The following is an 18,503-nucleotide window of genomic DNA, read 5'->3' as shown; positions in this document are numbered from 1 at the left end:
AGAGATATACAGTTAAGGATCAACTTATCACAGGAATGGTGATTTGGGATCAATCCTGTTTGCAATTGTAACTTTAATAATACTTTGGTAAATTGGTTGCTTTCATCACCGATTCCTGATAATAACACAGCTTTAGTCAGTATTACAAATCCTGAGTTTTCTAACCTAGATCTAGGATTTTTCACCCGTGACCTGAGTTTCTGCGTTTGTTAATAGAAGTTTTTAAATCTCAATTAATCTAGTATGTATCTAGTATTTCTTACTAAGTAGTATGTTGATCAGCAAACGTAACACCTGTACAGACACGTCTATTAGCACGATGTATTAACTGATACTTTCGTTCAATGGCGTCAATCGAATCCTAACCGTTTTTCTACTAGAGCCCTTTCGCATAGCCACTCTTAGCTTGCCCACACTCGAGGGATTTGAGAATGAGGTAATCATTATCATCAACAATGATACTACATTTTGTTTGTATTATGATCATAATATTATTACCAATATCATGTATGATGCTAATTATGATTCACATTTACATTTAAGTAGCATCCTTATTACCATTATCATGACAATAATGACTAATGTTAATAGCAGTAACTAATAACAATAAAATCATAACGATACAAATACAACTACAAATGATTGATAATATAACAACAATAGCGGGAAATGTGTTTTGAAATCACTCAAGGTTTAAGATTCAATAATAGTCATTTCTGCTTGTGGTTAGCTATATCATCTAGCTCTGTGCAAGAGATGCAGTAGAATGAATACACATTGAAAACCATATCAAATATTATATTACTAAATTTCTTCATACTGCTTGTAAACCTTGTATTCTTTACAGAGTTGCACAGCTCGATAATTAGTCAAGTTTGTGGCAGATGCAAGAAAGTGGTAACAATAGACTTAGAATTGCCAATACTCCCGATTGTGATTTATGCTTACATTACGAAGCAGATCTCATCGTTATCACTGGAATGTCATGGTCATGAAGTTTGAAGCAAAAGTAAATCACGCATTATATTAGAATGTATAAAAATGACGAGCACTGACACAAAACTGGCTAACGTTTGTCAAACCTTCGCCAACGATCATACCACGTTTGAAAGCACCGCTTCTCGTCCGATCAGCGAAGTTAAGCAACGTTGGGTCTGGTCAGTACTTGGATGGGTGACCGCCTGGGAACACCAGATGCTGTTGGCCTTTTATTACATATAATAATTATGTTTTGCATATTTATTCAATTTATAACAGCACTTCTTATATTTGTATAAAGTAATCAACTGAAATTATGCTTCGGTCAATGGGAAATAGAGTACAAGTTATCGCCGTCGGAAAGAAGGCAGAAACGAATAGGATGAATTAAAGTAAATTCAATTCTGCATTTTAAACATTTTAAATTTCCAATTCTAAACAGATTTTACTTATTTTTAGGAATATACTTGGACCTGTAATAATACTGATTGTCTTAGTAAGAATAATCTTAGCAGTGGTATCTACAAAAGAACAACAGGTATAAAAGGAATGCAATAATGATAATAAAAGAAGAAAAAATCACGATAAAGTTTTACCAATATATTTGGCTTCAGTTTAGAAGCTTTAGTTCTGTACCATTCCTTGTAGACTTCCAGGGCAGAAAAAACGGTAAAAAATGACTGTCGTCTGTGTAGTGACTAGTGAGTCTAAAGGAAAACTTAAATGCATAAGGGTATGCCATAGCTATACAGACTCGCTAACAATTATATCACGGTGAAAGCACACTTCTCGACTCCGATCAGCGAAATTCAATAACGTTGGGTACTTGGATGGATGATTGCTTGGGAACTCCAGATGCTGTTGGCATTTTGTTTGTATGTTCATAAGAGAAGTGTTTCCACTTGCTAAATTTAGAAGACTCCACATGGGCTGCCAAAAACTACCTAGATTCCGTAAAAATTCCCACAGATCACTATATATATATATATATATATATATATATATATATATATATATATATATATATATCATGGTGAATTAGTATTACTAACCACATAAAAAGGTTATTTTAGCTACTTAGGTATAGTTAAGATCATATAATTAATACCATTTGTTTTTACCATGGTCTAGTTTTTCGCGGCGGAGTATTCTCGACACTCCACCCGGAAACTCATCCTCAACTCATTTTTCTTCGAGTGTTAGCAAGCTAAGAGTGGCTTTGCGAAACGGCTTTAGTACAAAAAACAGGTATGAACGAGCACTGAGGCACTGAGCTGTAAAAACGATCAGTTGTTACACCGTGCTAATAGACGTGTCTAGTACAGGTAATTACGCTTGATGGTCAGTGGTCTGTCTTCAATGCATTCTTAATAAAGAAAAGTACATAGTGTATTATTTGGGATAAATATATGTATGTGTATATATACATGTATATATATATACACACATACATATATGTATATACATTATATATATATATATATATATATATATATATATATATATATATATATAAAATAAAAAATATGTGTGTGTGTGTGTGTGTGTGTGGACAGAAACCCAAATCATTGTGAAAAATACCTGTTCTCGGTTAGAAAACTCGGGATTAGCAACATCAATTAGGAATTTGTTTTATAGTGTTTTTAAGTATGAGTTGGTGACAAAAGATTAAAATGTACAAAATTATTGAAAACCAGATGCTATTGATATATTGTTATATATGCTGTATGTGTTTTACAGTTCTCAAGAGTTTACAGCAGTTCCTTATATATTTGCACAAAGAACTTATGCTTCAGTCAATAGCAAACCAATAAAAGTAAATTTACCGTTGCAAAGAGCGGGAAGGATAGACAGAAAACAGACAGAAGAAATTTAGTGGTAGTGGTAAATCCATTAATAACAATAATAACAGTAATATTTGCAAATAAAATTATATAAGTAAAGATAATGCTACGCCAGTGGGTCTTTGTCTCTGTGCGAAACATGTGTTACCATGAAAAGGATGACCTGGGCATGTGTTAACATGAAGGGACCTGGGCAAACATGACGCAGCTGGCTGTGAGCGGAGGAGCGGAGGAACAAGCCGAGGAGACGGAGTTGGGTGCTGCTCCTGTGAAGACCTCGTGTGTGTGCCCTTGTGACCTGATATAACTTTGTGTTGCCCTGTTATAAGCTGTATCGTGCAGTGTGACATGCTGGTTTCCCCCTGTATTGTGCCTATAGAAAAGTGTACGGGTAAATAACTTGTGTAAATAAAGGAAAGACTGTCATCGTGTGTTTATTTCGTGCCCTGCCTCGCCACTTGGCGTTTCTCCTCGTGGTGTTCTGGGACGCTGTTGTGCTGGGGCTCTTGGAGCTGTTCAGTGTTCACGACCCTGTGGTTAACACACCGTCTGCCTAGCCTGCCTTGTGTTGGTGGCAGAGAGAGGAGGGAGGCGGCGTAACAAATGGTGTCAGGAGTGGGATTTGTGATATTTGATCAGTGAGAGCGCCGATTTATCATGTCGTCCAAAGATGGCGGCAGCCATGAGGGAGAGGAGGCTATGACTGAGGCAGGCACGAGTGAGGTGAAGCCGAGCCAGATGGACCTGATCACTGCCATGCTGGCCGGTATGAGGGAGGAAATGGCACAAAGGGCAGAAGAGCAGGTACAGAGGGCACACGAGCAGGCGCACCATCTCGTCGAGATGCAGGCAAGGAAGGCAGAGGAACAGTTCTGCCGACTTGTTGAGGTGCTACAAAGCAATCTTGCATCTGTGAAGATGGAAACTCAGCAGTATACCGACAAGGCCTGCAACAGCGTGAAGAGTGAACTGATGGAGGAGGTGCAGACTCTGAAGGGCGAGGTTCAGGGCCTGAGGAGAGGAAGTGAAGGAGGAAAGGCGGCGTCAAGAGGTAGTAACGTTGCAAGCAGAGAAGGCAGACGAGGTTCTGGCAACAGATGCCAGAGTGTCAGATTTACTGGGGTCTGCCTGGGGTCCGTGGCAGGAAATCCCCGGGCCTCGCACTGTCGTGTCGGAGCCAGTGGTCGCTACAGAAGGCTGGGGACCCATCGGAACGCTCCCTTGGGTATAGGTGGCGGCAAACCTCGGACCCGGTCAACCCGCCTCGCTGCCTCCCTCCCTCCCTTCCTCCCCCCCGGGCGTGTTAGTTCACGGCACGCGTTCTCCACCCCGCAGCCCCTCGGCCTCCAGACATTCGTGAGGCATAAGCCAGCTGAGTATGACGGGAAGGTGGCCTGGGAGGCATATGTCGCCCAATTTGAAATGCTGGCATCTGCCCAGGGCTGGAGCCAGGAAGAGAAGGCCCTGCAGCTGGTAACAGAGCTGGGCCCGAGGTGGAAGTGTTGGGGCATCTGCCGGCAACCCAACATGCCTCTTACACCAGCGTGGCGGAGGCTTTGAAACGCCGTTTCGGGCACCACCACCAGGCCGAGGTATATCGGGCCCACTTGAAGAAGCGGACTCGTGAGCGTGGCGAGACACTGTCCCAGCTGGCGCAGGATGTGGAGGCGCTGGTAAGGAGGTCGTACCCTGCGGCTGCGGAAGAGATGATCGTGGTCCTGGCCGCGATTTTTTGTTGACGCTTTACAGGACCAGCAGCTGCAAATCTACGTCAAGCAGGCACACCTGGGGACCTGCAGGTGGCGCTGGCGAGGGCCTTGGAGTTCGAGGCCTTCCTGAAGGCAACGAGTGGCCTAGGGCCAGCTGCTCAGCCCCGCCGTGACCTCCGGGGCCAGAAGGCTAAAGTGGAGAAGGTAGCATTGATGAAGGTGAGCCCGAGCACTTTCCAAGAGACTGTGTGGTGTCACGGGGCATTGTGTGCAGCTCAAGGGGCCAGTGGAGGCTCGTATTGGCGTGGGCAGCACGGTGCAGCGGCTGGCGGTGTATGTGGCCGATCTGGACGAGCACTGCTTGCTGGGCCTTGACTACCTGATGCAGAGTAAGGCGTGTGTCGACCTTGGACGGAAGCTGGTGAGGGTGCACGGTGAAGATGTGCCCTTGCTTCCAGAGGTTGGCTGTGCAGAGGTAGTTACGGCTGACCGACTGCACCTTGCCCCCAGGACAGAGTCTAGAATCCGGTGTCGACTGTCAAGAGTGATGCATGGAATAGAGGGCCTCGTGGAGCCCATTCAAAACCTGCAGTTGGCTGATGGCGTAGCGGTTGGGCGGAGCCTTGTTGGACCAGGGGAAGGGTTAGTTACAGTGTTGGTAGCTAACTTCTCCGATAAGGCCCAGAAGGTGCCAGCTGGTGCAAAGCTGGGCACTTGTGAGGAAGTGGAGCGTCCAGAAGAGTCGTCGGGGAGCGAGGAGTTGGTTGGTGTGGGGCCGTCGCCTGACTTCCTTGAGGACTTGGCGCACCGGCTGTGGTGTTACCATGGGCCAGGAAGCTACTCCTGGGTCCATGGTGAAAAAGAAGATGAAGTCAGCCCCAGTAGCGGCGATGAGGACGTGGCAGACGCTGACCGAGATGAGGACGAGCATTTGGACGGTGAGGGCGATGCAGCAGACGTCAATGGTGACCATGAGCCGGGTCTTGGGACAGGAGATACCCCTCTGGGTGCCACTGCCAATCTACCGCCGCCCACACCTCCTCCAGAGCGACCTCAGTGAGAGCGAAGGAAGCCGCACTGGATGAAAGATTTTTGTGTTTCTGAGAACTGATTTACAATTACAGTTACTTTTGTTTGAAAGAATTTTGTTCGTTCCTGAGGACTAATTTTATTTAAATTTTCTGTATTTTGTTTCATGTTTAGGTATGTCAGAGCTTGATAGGGGGGGGGGATAGTGCTACGCCAGTGGGTCTTTGTCTCTGTGCGAAACATGTGTTAACATGAAAAGGATGACCTGGGCATGTGTTAACATGAAGGGACCTGGGCAAACATGACGCAGCTGGCTGTGAGCGGAGGAGCGGAGGAACAAGCCGAGGAGACGGAGTTGGGTGCTGCTCCTGTGAAGACCTCGTGTGTGTGCCCTTGTGACCTGATATAACTTTGTGTTGCCCTGTTATAAGCTGTATCGTGCAGTGTGACATGCTGGTTTCCCCCTGTATTGTGCCTATAGAAAAGTGTACGGGTAAATAACTTGTGTAAATAAAGGAAAGACTGTCATCGTGTGTTTATTTCGTGCCCTGCCTCGCCACTTGGCGTTTCTCCTCGTGGTGTTCTGGGACGCTGTGGTGCTCGGTGCCTCTTGGAGCTGTTCAGTGTTCACGACCCTGTGGTTAACACACCGTCTGCCTAGCCTACTTTGTGTTGGTGGCAGAGAGAGACGAGGCGGCGTAACAATAATATCAATCTCCGGGAGAGCAAAATTAAATTGATCAAAAATCACGGCAGTAGTTTTATCATGTGCAGTTTTTTATACGTGTACACTTCTTTATATATTATGCAAAATAGTATTTTCTCCTCCCATGAATTCTTTATAAAGTTTAAATGGCAACAAAAACTAAAGAACTCTAGCAAAAATTTGGTAAATCATGAACCATTATCAGATTTATTCCCTTAATTGGTGAACTGTGATTGATGTAAATATAAAGAACAAATCTCACTGATGTGACTGACGCCATGGTATTGAAATTTCCAAATGGTATTACAGAGTAAGCAACTGGTATTAACGGTATTAAAGAGAAAGCAAATGGTATTAACGATTAAGATCCGATCAGCGAACTTGAGCAATGTTGATATTCCTCAGTACTCGGATGAGTGTCCACCTGGAACACAGATGGTCTTTTCAGCTTACTACTCTTCATGCACGTTCTTTTACTCCTTCATTTTCTTGCACTAGTATAGTGTGAATTATAGAAAACAGATACAGATACAGTACTTCATTTTCGGCAGATGGCTGTAAAGTCATTGAATTATACTTGCACACAATAACATTGCCTAATATGCACGACAGATAAAACAGATTTAGAAACGGTATTTGAAAATATTAAAAAGAAAAACTTAAGAACCTGAAGGTAATGTTGAAGACATGTCCACGACCTTGTAGCTAATAATTTATTCATCTCTATCCGCAATTGGTTTTGCTATAATTATCATGATCATAGATATCTTAATTTTTTGTATCATGCTTAAGATGTCTATGATGACAATGCTTATGTTTTTCTTACCATGATCATAATCAGTATCATCACTTTTATTCAAATTTTTATCAAATTAACATTAGCATCAGCATTAGCATCATTATTGCCGACGCTATAACAATAATGTCTTTGATAGCAACAATAATCACATGTTTAAAGGATTGATTAATGATGGTGATAATAGAATTATTAGTAAGAATAGTTATACAAATACAATTACAAATACTGATAATACCAACAAAAAGAGGAACAGTAACAGCAATGTGTATGAAAGCACTCAAGATTCAATAATAAGCAGAATTCCTGTTTATGATTATCTATATTATTTAACTCTTTCTACTTAAAGTAACGATGTAAGGATGCATGTGTACACAGATTTATAACCGTAGACAATATCATTTTATTCAATATGCATTGCTTGCATACACTGCATTCTTTCCAGAGTTGCACAACTTGAAAATTAGTAAAAGTAGTTTGGTGCAAAAACAAAACATACATTATATTCGTATGTTGAAAACTCAGTGAACACTGACTTAAAGATGTCTAATGTTAGTAATAAATACGCCAACGATCATACCACGTTGAAAACACAGCTTCTCGTCCGATCAACGAAATTAAGCACGTGGGTCTAGTCAGTAGTTGGATGGGTGACCGTCTGTGTACACCAGATGTCGTTGGCATTTTATTGTAAATTCTTTACATGTTTTGCATTTTTATAAAATTTATAGCAGCTCTTCTTATATCTATATAAAGAAATCAATTGAAATTATACTTCAGTCCATAGGAATTACAGTAAAAGTAATCGCCACTGGAGAGAGGAAGAAGGATACACAGAAAACGAATAGGCTAACTCATAGAGGTAACTAAAGTAAATGCAAACCTACATTCTAAACATTTTATTAATTTTCTGATACTAAATAGATTTTTGGGGCACTTTTACAAAGAAGAAATAACTGAAGCTGTAATAATACTAATTCCGTTAGTAATCATATTAGTAATGATATCTACGAAGGAACAATAAGTATAAAATGATTGTAATAAAGATGTCTAAAAAAAAAAAAAAAAAATCACGATTAAGTTTTAGCAATATGTACTGCAGCACTTTGAAGCTTTGATTTTTTTTAAGGGCCGAAACCGCTAAAAAATGACTGTGTCGTCTGGTGTATAATCTTTAGTAACCAATGAGACCAAATGAAAATTGAAATGTATATGCCATAAATAAACAAACTCCAAATTTCAATCGCCAACGATAGTAATTATTCGGTTGGGTGACAGCCAGGGAACACCAGACGGTCTTTTTCAGTAGATAACTGTGAAAAGCAATAAATTATATGCACGGTTAACAAGCACAAACACAAGCATACAACAAAATATTAGGTCCAGTGTCCGCGCTAGATACAGCAGATATAAAAAATATGAAAAAAATGCACAATAGGAAATTGCATAGTAAGGTAGTGACTGATAGAAAGCTCGAAGACATGTCTACCACATTGATGCACAGTAATCCGTCTTCCCTGTATAATTTTTTTTTTCATAATTATCATTAGGATCATCGTTATCGTAATTACTGATGTAAATTAGCTGGCAATGATCACGATTATTACTTCCATATTTATTTAATCTAATTAATAATTCACTTATTAGCGTCACTTTTGGTAGGACTACAATTACTGCCATTGTTTTTTTATTGAAATAATATCACTAGTACCACTGATGTGGTCATTAATATGATTTACATTCTTCATTATGGTAGTATCATAATTACAAATTCTTATGCATTACTTGTACACCTTACATTCGTTACAGAGCTGAACGTCTAGAAAATTAGTAAAAGGCAAGTGTATGAAATTGGTGATAACCGAGCTACAAAAACTTTCGCAAAAGGACACTACATATTAAGTTTAGTCACAGATAGAAAGCTAATAAACATGTCCACGACATAGAGGCACACTAATCTACGTCTTCCCTATCGTGATTGGTTTTGTTATAGTTGTCGTTATATTCATCGTTGTCGTAATTACTGATACCATGAATAAGATAGCCATGATAATCATTATATTTTTTTTCCCATGATCAACGTCACTAGTTTTATCTATTTATTGACTTACTAATAATCATAATTGATTGTGGGATTACAATTATGATTATTATCAGCATTACTGCTATTCATTTATAAATTATCATCAATAATATCATCACCAGGATCACTGCTATTATCATGATTTACATTCATCATTTTAGTCAGAGATGGCTAGTATCGTGATACATGTATCGATCGATGCTTTTGTATTGGTATCCATATCCCTTTAGCGATTCAAAGTCTGCATCGTTTTATCGGTATCGCTAGGGTGTTTTTCTTAAAATGTAACGAAAAATGGTACATCCATACATTTACATGGCAATCTTTTAAAAGACCCAATTTTTTGTATACTACAATATGTGTATATATGTATATGTGTATATATATGATATTATATATATATATATATATATATGTATACATATATATGTATACATATATATATACATATATATATGTATATATATATATATCATTGCATTGTTATGATAAAATTTCTCGTGATATGGGAATGAAGGGGATTACCCTTCAAAATACCAATAATATTGCCCAATAACTTTGCATAGAGCTTAAAGAATGGTAAAATGTTTTGTTAATACCAGTGCAGACTACCATGCTATTGAAATGAGATTTTCAGCATTTCAATGCTGTAAAACATTTAGGAAATGCATAAATATCTTCGAACGAGTTATCTGTAAAATTTCCAATGAGCTGGCTTGACAAACTAACGAAATATATGCAAGTAAAATCATTATAGTCCTGACTTCGTAGGCAAGTGGATATAAAACACTTTTCGGTAAAAATGAAATGTTATAAGGGGGTTAGCGCGAACGCAGTCCCCCGCTAACAAAAATTGCGCACTCGAGTTAACCACATTTGGGTTAATCGCAGGGGTCAGCACCACCGGAGTGCAATGGTGAGCCTCGTCCTGGGAGAACCGCCTTCGTGATCACGGTATCTCCTGTGCCAGGTAAGTATGCTAAACACACCCACGGGCTGACCCACGCTCACCCATACTGAGAACCCCACGCTCTTTACAACACTTTATACAAATATCAGCTTTGACTTTAGTTTTCTCAAGATCCTCTTAGTAAATCACATTTCTAATTATATTTTACAACTATGGTTGGAAACAGAGACGTTCGCTTGCAAGGCATTAAATTTGAAACTGTCCATTACATATCGTAGAATAAATAAGCTTTTTGCGGCATTCGTTTTATAATACACCATTTTTATCATCTCCGTAACATTTTTTTTAGCAATGTTTATAAGTATACATAAGTGTGTGAGCGCACACACACACACATATATCCATAAAATCCATCCATACACCCATTAATACAGGCGGATATACATGTTTGCGTAAGTGTAATATTCAGATGATTTCAATGTACACTGCGGTATATACCATTCAGATTTTAATTATATTACGCTACGCTAATATCACATGGAATGTATAGTCAAATTTACTTCAATGTTTTTTATGGCAATTTTAAAGACTTTTTATTCAAAGAAAACGTACAAGTTCTTCTGAGGTATACTTGCGTAAACATTCTATGACCATTTACTATTATGTAAAGTTACATATGTATACATTATACATACACACACACATTATAACGGGCTCAGAACCTAGTACAATGGTTAGCAGGGGTAGTTGTTATGACGGCTTGACGCTTTATTAATGAAGAGTACAACACAGTAAGGGAACACACGAGACGAAGTCTTAGGGTAAACGCTGAGCAAGGGGTCGCATGTCCGGTCGACACACTTCAACATAGTCCTCCTCCAGGTATAAATCTGCGGCGTCCTCGTTCACACATCCTCGCAGATCTCGTCCAGGTCCTTTTCGGCCGCATGCTCGTCCTCACGTCCTAGTAATCTTCGTCTGGATCTATGGGCGTCCTGGCAGGAGGCATCCTCTTCGGCATCTTAGCATCTTCGGCATCTTCGCTGACGAGCTTCTGGAGTTTGACTGGATCTGCCTGCGTCCAGGCAAGCAGCACCCATCCACAGCATCCTGGGGGGATTGGTACCTGCGCTGGCAAGTTCCTGGTCCTTCGCTACATCATGAGGCAGCTTACTACTGCTTGACGAACATCCTGGTCCGCAGACATGATGTACAGAGAAGAAATGTATGCAAAATAAGAAACTGTACATTATGTATGAGTCACTCATCACAACTGACAAAATTGCGAGCAAAGAAATACATCATAGATTTTTATGCCTGCAAATATGACAGCAACAAACCCTATTAATGAAAAGGTTTCAGTGTCTTATGTTCTGCGTGAATGAGTGAGTGAGTGAGTGAGTGAGTGAGTGAGTGAGTGAGTGAGTGAGTGTGTGTGTGTGACAGCGAACATGAATGAGAGTGAAACTGAGAGTGACCTCACACAGAAAATGTATCACAAACATGAAGATTAACATTCAATATAGAAAAACAGATAAATTAGCAATGCTATTATACAAAATTATTTCAACTACCACACTGAATTCAACATTTAATATGCGACAGAATGTACGCATTAATGAATGGTGATGTGAAAAAATATTTGCAAGCTTTCTAATAAGTGTATCTTCTCTGGGGGTCAGAAATTCTGAACTGCCGAGGTAGCCATGTCCCGCTATTCATCGATGGGGGGATCCTATGCCCAAAAGGCTGTAGAATCAGGCGACCTGGGCCAGAAAGATCTGTAAATAACCTGCTTTCTTCCGAGTATCTGTGATGGGCGCTCATCACATTCCCTACGAGTATCTCTCACGAATCACACTACTGCTTGGGATGTACCCAAAACATGCAAGAGAGTGAAAAGGGCGTGATAAATAAGCAAATAATGATTCTAGCTTAAACCCTAGTCCTACAATAATTAACGGATGTAACTGCATATCACACTGACTCAAAAGTTGCCGGTCGAACCAATAACTTCGGTTCTACTCATACCTACTATTCTAATGATGGGGCAGAGATTTACGCATCCTGTGGCTATGATATGGGGGAAGATCCTAACGCTATACTCAAAATAAATTGATAAAAAATCGTGTTACAAGCTCAATTCTACTGATAGAACGTGTCACCAACGAGCAATGTAACGGTGCTACAGTTATCCCAAGGTGTCAACCTCATCAACAACCAAATTACAGGAAAAACAAGTGGTCATCTCTTGAACTTTCCGTGTCTTGACCGACCGGAAGGGAAAGATAATTTAATTAACTAATTGATTAATGAGCGATATTCATGTTTGTTGACCACATACCGTGATCACACAGTAATGTGATCTAAGGTCAGAAGAAACGTGTGAGAACATACCATTTGCTGTCACTTAGCACTTTTACCCAACAAAACCAACGGGAGAGCGACTGCACCTACGGCTTAACACATTTATGGGAGAAGGAAGGGAAAAGAAATAAAGAGGCCCACATGTATTCACGTGGATTTGTACACATCGTAGATCGTGGAAGCAGGTCGAGACGATTTCGGAGACTGTGTTCGTGTTGTGAGCCAAAGGGATGCAACAACCACCCTGCTACCAGTTGTAATGGGCTCAGAACCTTAGTACAATGGCTAGCAGGGGTAGTTATAGTTGTAATGACGGCTTGACTCTATTAATGAAGAGTACAACACAGTAAGAGAACACACGAGATGATGTCTTAGGGTAAACGCTGAGCGAGGGGTCACATGTCCGGTCGGCCAGCCCTGAAGGGCGAAGGCTAACCTGGCCTTATCACGTTGGCCGCTGAGCACGAACTGAGAGGTCAGATGAGGTCAGTTAAAATCGTCAACTACCTCCTCGCTGAGTTGATGGTTCTAAACTGAACTTGGACCCACATGGCAAACAACCACATGGTCTACTGGTAAAATGACTTACAGAAGTCGTGCTTATGTACATGCCACACACAGTATGTTTACGCATGTGCATGACTTTAAGTGCAGCATGCACAAGTATGCGGACATGTGAGTAAGGTCTATATATATATATAAATACCTTATATGGAGCTTGCATGTGAGTGAGCGCGTGCGCTTATTAGTGCGGGCGTGCATGGTGGGTATGTGTTAGTAAAGACGTTTTGTGAAAACTGGTTGAGAAGCTAACGGTATTTGCTCACATTACTTGGAAGTCCAATGAAGTTATAAAACTGCTTGAAATCCCAGCAACAGTTTCTTTCATACAGAACACAAATCATTGCCGTACGCAAATCAATATTTAAATGACTCCCAACGTCAAGTCTGTTGCTACACAAGGAGCTTCACTAACAAGTCTCATCAGTAACATATTCTAGGACACACAACCATGTTTCAGTATCGCTTCTCGGCCTTTTGGCTAAGATCAAAGTGTAGTATCTGTTCTGATCAGCTTAATATCTGATACGATCCCCATGTGGGATCTACAATATTAAAATTATTTTTGGAAAATGGCGAAGGGCTAGGGGCTTGCTCCAACTTTGTCGCAGATCGGCCCAGTATTGCAGTGCCTCCTGGATTGGTCCACTCCCTATAGGGAAATATAATATATTGAATTTGATTATTGACATTTGCACGATATCCAAGTCCACTCAGTAAATAGGAGTAGGCGACGCTCTACGGCATTCCTACACCGTTGTCGGTTAATACAGGACCTCCAAACGTCATCCACTCCCTTCTAGGAGGATCTTAATCAAACCCTTGTATAAACGTTTTACAATTACATAATATGCCTGATGCGCTATTTCTGTTAAAAATAAACAATGTCAAACTGAGTCGCTAGTACCTCCTGATTACTCTACTTATAATCAAGATACATAAATTAATGAATTATAGGAAGTCCGTGTCAAAGGTATATTAATAATATTATGATCATATCAAATTAGACATCTGTAAATAACAGATCTTTTCTCCTCTGTGACACCTTCACTTCATCTACAGCGCATATTAAGTGCAAGACAGAAACATATATTTAACATATTTTATACTGAAATGTAAATACAAGGACCTGAACCCTCTCTGCCCACAAAACACCAGAACAATAATCTACAATAGTTTTCATAGAAATTACATTGTAATTAGCCTAATCTCTCTGTATAATTTATATGCTCCTCTCTAAATAGCTAGTATTAAAAAGGCTTCCACAAAAGGGCGACTTTTACAGATTTGATTCTTCGTTGCCGGAGATCGGTGAAGTAATGCAGTTCAACTTGGACAATATGTAAACATATTGTAGAGTACCATCATTTTCTTCTAAAAGCACGCGATATTAAAATGACTTCTGAGAAATGGAAATTTACTATGGTCTTCCTTTACCTTAGACGTGGATCGGAGGCATTGCAATACCTCAAGGATTGATCTACAGAACTGTCTCTGGGAAGATATTAACTGATAAAATATTGTATAATCAATAATGTTAACATCACCTTAAACTCGAAGTGTGTGAAAGACCTGCATGCATTCCCATTCCATGAGACATCTATGCCTCCACAAACTTTTAAGTGCACAAGATGAAGTAATGCACTAATGTATTTTTATATAGAAATAGAAATACCCTCCATGGCAAAAAATTCAAATATACTCTTTGCGAATTACACAACACCAACTCAAGGGGGTAATTACTAAATGAAATTGTAATAACACTAACAACGGTTGTGGCAGTGGCATTACTGATAATGCTATCAATAATAAAAAAATATATATATTTTAACATTTAAAACCATGAATATGTTTACAGTGATTATAAACAGACACCAGTAACAGGTACTCGGGTTTTGGATTTCGAAATCTACGAAGCAGAGAGCCCACATCAATTTATATATAGGATTTTTTTTCTCCCTGTCAGGAGTTCTCAAAAGTTCAAGAATACTTCTAGTGGACTGATATTCAATCACTCAGCCTGTGTGATCCTCCTCTCAACATCGGTAAACCGAGTCAGAACGGTCATCAAACTCTCAAGCAAACACTTGTGAGCCGCTTCCCGCTCAGAGGATTACACTAACAGTCCTCATCGTGGTTGAATATATTCCGAGAATCTAGGCGAGAAACCCGGCAATCGCACTATAGAAGTGATCCTATAAAGTATGATCATAGTTTCACTTTCTAGATTTACTCACAGCCTGCATTTTACTGAAGACTTTCTTCTAATACACCGGGTTTTTCACGCGTTCATGTGTTAGCATACGTATGATGTAATATGTGGACATAGTTTGCCCATTTAGAAATATTTACATAACCTACAACTATCTAATGAAATACTATACAGAAAATATAAAGTGGAACTTGCATTTACTATCGATAGTTTAAAACAACACATTTATACATTCGCGGCACAGGGACTATACTAAACTACATGAAAGGATATATCTTCATATTACCTATTCCAATGCATATCCTATCAAATTAAAGGTACATATTTCTAGGTACTATAAGGTAATCTAATGTGGGAATCAAAAGGTTCATGTATCTTAAAAAGTTATCTCGATGGTTGATGATTTCAAGGCACAACATTCCTCCTCATATGTGATGTTACAATTTCAATTGTTAAATTCAGTCATGTTCAAACCACCTGGCTTATATACTTCGTTAACGTAAATGCCATGACTACACACTTACTTTTGTGCGTGCTAATCCTTATTTGATAAAATAACAATATGGTTCTTTCAAGATATGCCTTTCTTGCCCTTCTACTTATCGCTCTACGACCCTCAGTCTACCTTTGTTGGTCAACTTGATTACCATTTATTTCTAACTCTGGTTTCCCTTCAAAACGCATAAATCTTTCGCCTTTTACTAAAGATTTCCGTGGAGGGGAACAACTCAATGAGTCTTACTCAATTTTTTCTATAGCCCACTTCGGTGGGTTCAAATTCAACATACGCAATAAAGATATATTCACTAATAGTAATCTTGTAGTAAGGATAATATCTGGATATGTATTCAATTAGTTGTAGTGACTACATAATATTTCAACCTTCCATCCTCGGCTAAAACAAATTGCTTTTCCATTTATATCAGTTATACATTATTTTTCATTAAAAAACGCTATCAGTTGGTGTTCGAAGCTAATTCATTTACTGTATTTTTACAGTTCTAATCTCAGCTTGCTTCATCCTAATTTTCATTTACTTGGTGGTGAAAGGGATTATCCTTATATACAAATAAAATAATGTGCAATAACATTAACTATGATTTCGGAAATATGTGTACGTACATTAAGACGTTAGTGGTCTACCTGCTGTTTATATATAGATATTTTACATTTCTCACACCACTGATCTACTCTGATGCAACTCCCATAATATATCATATATTTATCTATCTATATGTGTAAATATATAAATTTGTGGAATACATTTTTTATTTTCAAATATTGATAATTGAATACTTTTATCCTATCATAATACAGGTAAAATATTATCCATAATGTTAAAGGTATAGGAAATGTAGGACAACCACAGTGTACCACATATATGCCCACCCAACTATATAGCAGAAACTCTGTATGGGAAATCGCAATTCATAATTAAAAATAAATGTTATTTCCATGTTCATATTATTTTTGACGAAATAACATCCCTTAAGTAAAGAAAAACATATGCACAATTAGGTTAATATGATAAATTTAGCAACTACTGTAGTTAGTCTCATAAAAGTAAAGAACATTTAAACAAATGTAAAGTTACATTTTTTTCAAAAATATATTACTGGTGCCTACATCCATCTAGATACGTCAAATTCCTTTCACTACCCATTTCTTTGGCATTGTATACAATTGGATATTTCCTGCTTTGGACACTACAATCGTTCAAATATTCTGCAGCCAATATCGAAATATAGATCAATATATTTATGCAAAGTTGCATAATAATTTACCAGGATAAATAAGAATTGCCAGGTAGCTATTTTCTTTTGGGTAAGTTTATCATATGAACTCATTGGGATGTATCACAAACTGAAATTATCTAACAGTTGTTCCACCACTCATGAATCTTGGCCTCAGTAAGGTTTTAAGGTTGGGTTTCCTATGGAATTACTCAAGTGTATCGAAATGTAATATGGGGGATAGCGCGAACGCAGTCCCCCGCTAACAAAAATTGCGCACTCGAGTTAACCACATTTGGGTTAATCGCAGGGGTCAGCCCCACCGGAGTGCAATGGTGAGCCTCGTCCTGGGAGAACCAGCCTTCGTGATCACGGTATCTCCTGTGCCAGGTAAGTATGCTTCACCAACCCACGCGCCGACCCACGCTCACTCACACTGAGAACCCCACGCGCTCTACAACACTTTATACAAATACCAAGTTGGAATTTTCTTTTACGTAGACTCTTCTAGTGAATGCCACTTTGGTTTATATTTCAAAACTGTATTCGGAAACAAAAAGGTCACTTGTTATTCATTCAATAATAACTATCCTTATCAAACCCTAAATTACGTGTATAAGAAAACTTTTTCCACCTGTACTTCTGTTATCCCAATTTATCATCGTGATATTTTATGGCATATACATATGAAAATCCACACATACACACTCGAACATATTCATCTAACCCATCAAGGCATCCATAAATACAGATGGATACATATCTACGAACATAGTCGTATAAATTGAATATTCACATGATTTGAATACACTCAGGTTTATGCATTTTTCAAATCTTGCTTATATTTCGCAAGACTAATATATATCAAATGGAAATAATGGTCAGGGTTCGTAAACATATATATGTATATACAAAATGTGTGTGGAAAATAAACCAAAAAAGTATTCGTGTGTGTGCGCGTACGTTTTTAATATAAGTATACATGGACGTTTGTGCGTGTGGACGCGTGTCAAAGTGTGCGGGTATATACAGGGCCTACATAATTATATAGTAATAGATCTTGGGCATATACGTCTATGCAGGCGTGTGTCTGTGGATGTGAACGTGTGGCCGTGCGGGAGTGTGCTTGTTTACGCGCATGCGTATGTTAATAATGTTTAGTGATGGTTAAAAAACTAAAAATATTTTCCCACGTGTACTTTCGTTGAAGTCCGATGAACATTGTGAATCCCAGCAACAGTTTTTCATACAGGAAACATTCTAATATGCAAATCAATATTTCAATAACTTCTAACGCCATGTCGTTTACATCTGTAGTACTATTCTTATCAGCTTAATATCTGATACGATCCCCATGTGGGATCACGAAAATTAAACGATTTTTGGAAAAGGCGAAGTGCTAGGGGCTTGCTCCACTTTGCCGTGGATCGCCCGGTATTGCAGTACCTCGGGATTGGTCCATCCCCGGGGAGGATAGCAACTTGATTTTTGTGAGAAGATAGCCTCTCTTAAAGCTGAAAACTAGCCTAAAATTTAAAGAATTACCTAAAAGAAAAAAAAAAAACCAAAAAAAAA

At 39.1% G+C, this 18,503-nt stretch overlaps 7 non-coding genes across 7 annotated transcripts; 4 read left to right on the top strand and 3 right to left on the bottom strand.

The window, feature by feature from the left end:
- The first annotated feature begins 1,086 nt into the window (after positions 1–1,086).
- Positions 1,087–1,206, top strand: LOC119581412. Its single transcript, XR_005229548.1, has one exon. It is a non-coding gene; the product is annotated as a 5S ribosomal RNA (ribosomal RNA).
- An 8,754-nt stretch (positions 1,207–9,960) lies between these two features.
- Positions 9,961–10,123, bottom strand: LOC119581324. Its single transcript, XR_005229474.1, has one exon. It is a non-coding gene; the product is annotated as a U1 spliceosomal RNA (small nuclear RNA).
- Positions 10,124–13,444: 3,321 nt separating this feature from the next.
- Positions 13,445–13,637, top strand: LOC119581357. Its single transcript, XR_005229502.1, has one exon. It is a non-coding gene; the product is annotated as a U2 spliceosomal RNA (small nuclear RNA).
- A 1,356-nt stretch (positions 13,638–14,993) lies between these two features.
- Positions 14,994–15,195, bottom strand: LOC119581381. Its single transcript, XR_005229523.1, has one exon. It is a non-coding gene; the product is annotated as a small nucleolar RNA U3 (small nucleolar RNA).
- Positions 15,196–15,852: 657 nt separating this feature from the next.
- Positions 15,853–15,970, top strand: LOC119581403. The gene has a single exon (XR_005229540.1). It is a non-coding gene; the product is annotated as a U5 spliceosomal RNA (small nuclear RNA).
- A 1,192-nt stretch (positions 15,971–17,162) lies between these two features.
- LOC119581332 lies at positions 17,163–17,326 on the bottom strand. Its single transcript, XR_005229482.1, has one exon. It is a non-coding gene; the product is annotated as a U1 spliceosomal RNA (small nuclear RNA).
- An 885-nt stretch (positions 17,327–18,211) lies between these two features.
- Positions 18,212–18,395, top strand: LOC119581365. Its single transcript, XR_005229509.1, has one exon. It is a non-coding gene; the product is annotated as a U2 spliceosomal RNA (small nuclear RNA).
- Positions 18,396–18,503: the final 108 nt, after the last annotated feature.

The sequence above is a fragment of the Penaeus monodon genome, chromosome 14 (genome assembly GCF_015228065.2).
Source record: "Penaeus monodon isolate SGIC_2016 chromosome 14, NSTDA_Pmon_1, whole genome shotgun sequence".
NCBI classification, from domain to species: Eukaryota; Metazoa; Arthropoda; class Malacostraca; order Decapoda; family Penaeidae; genus Penaeus; species Penaeus monodon.
Note: the sequence above shows the minus strand (reverse complement) of the source record. Positions and strands in the feature narration are given on the sequence as shown.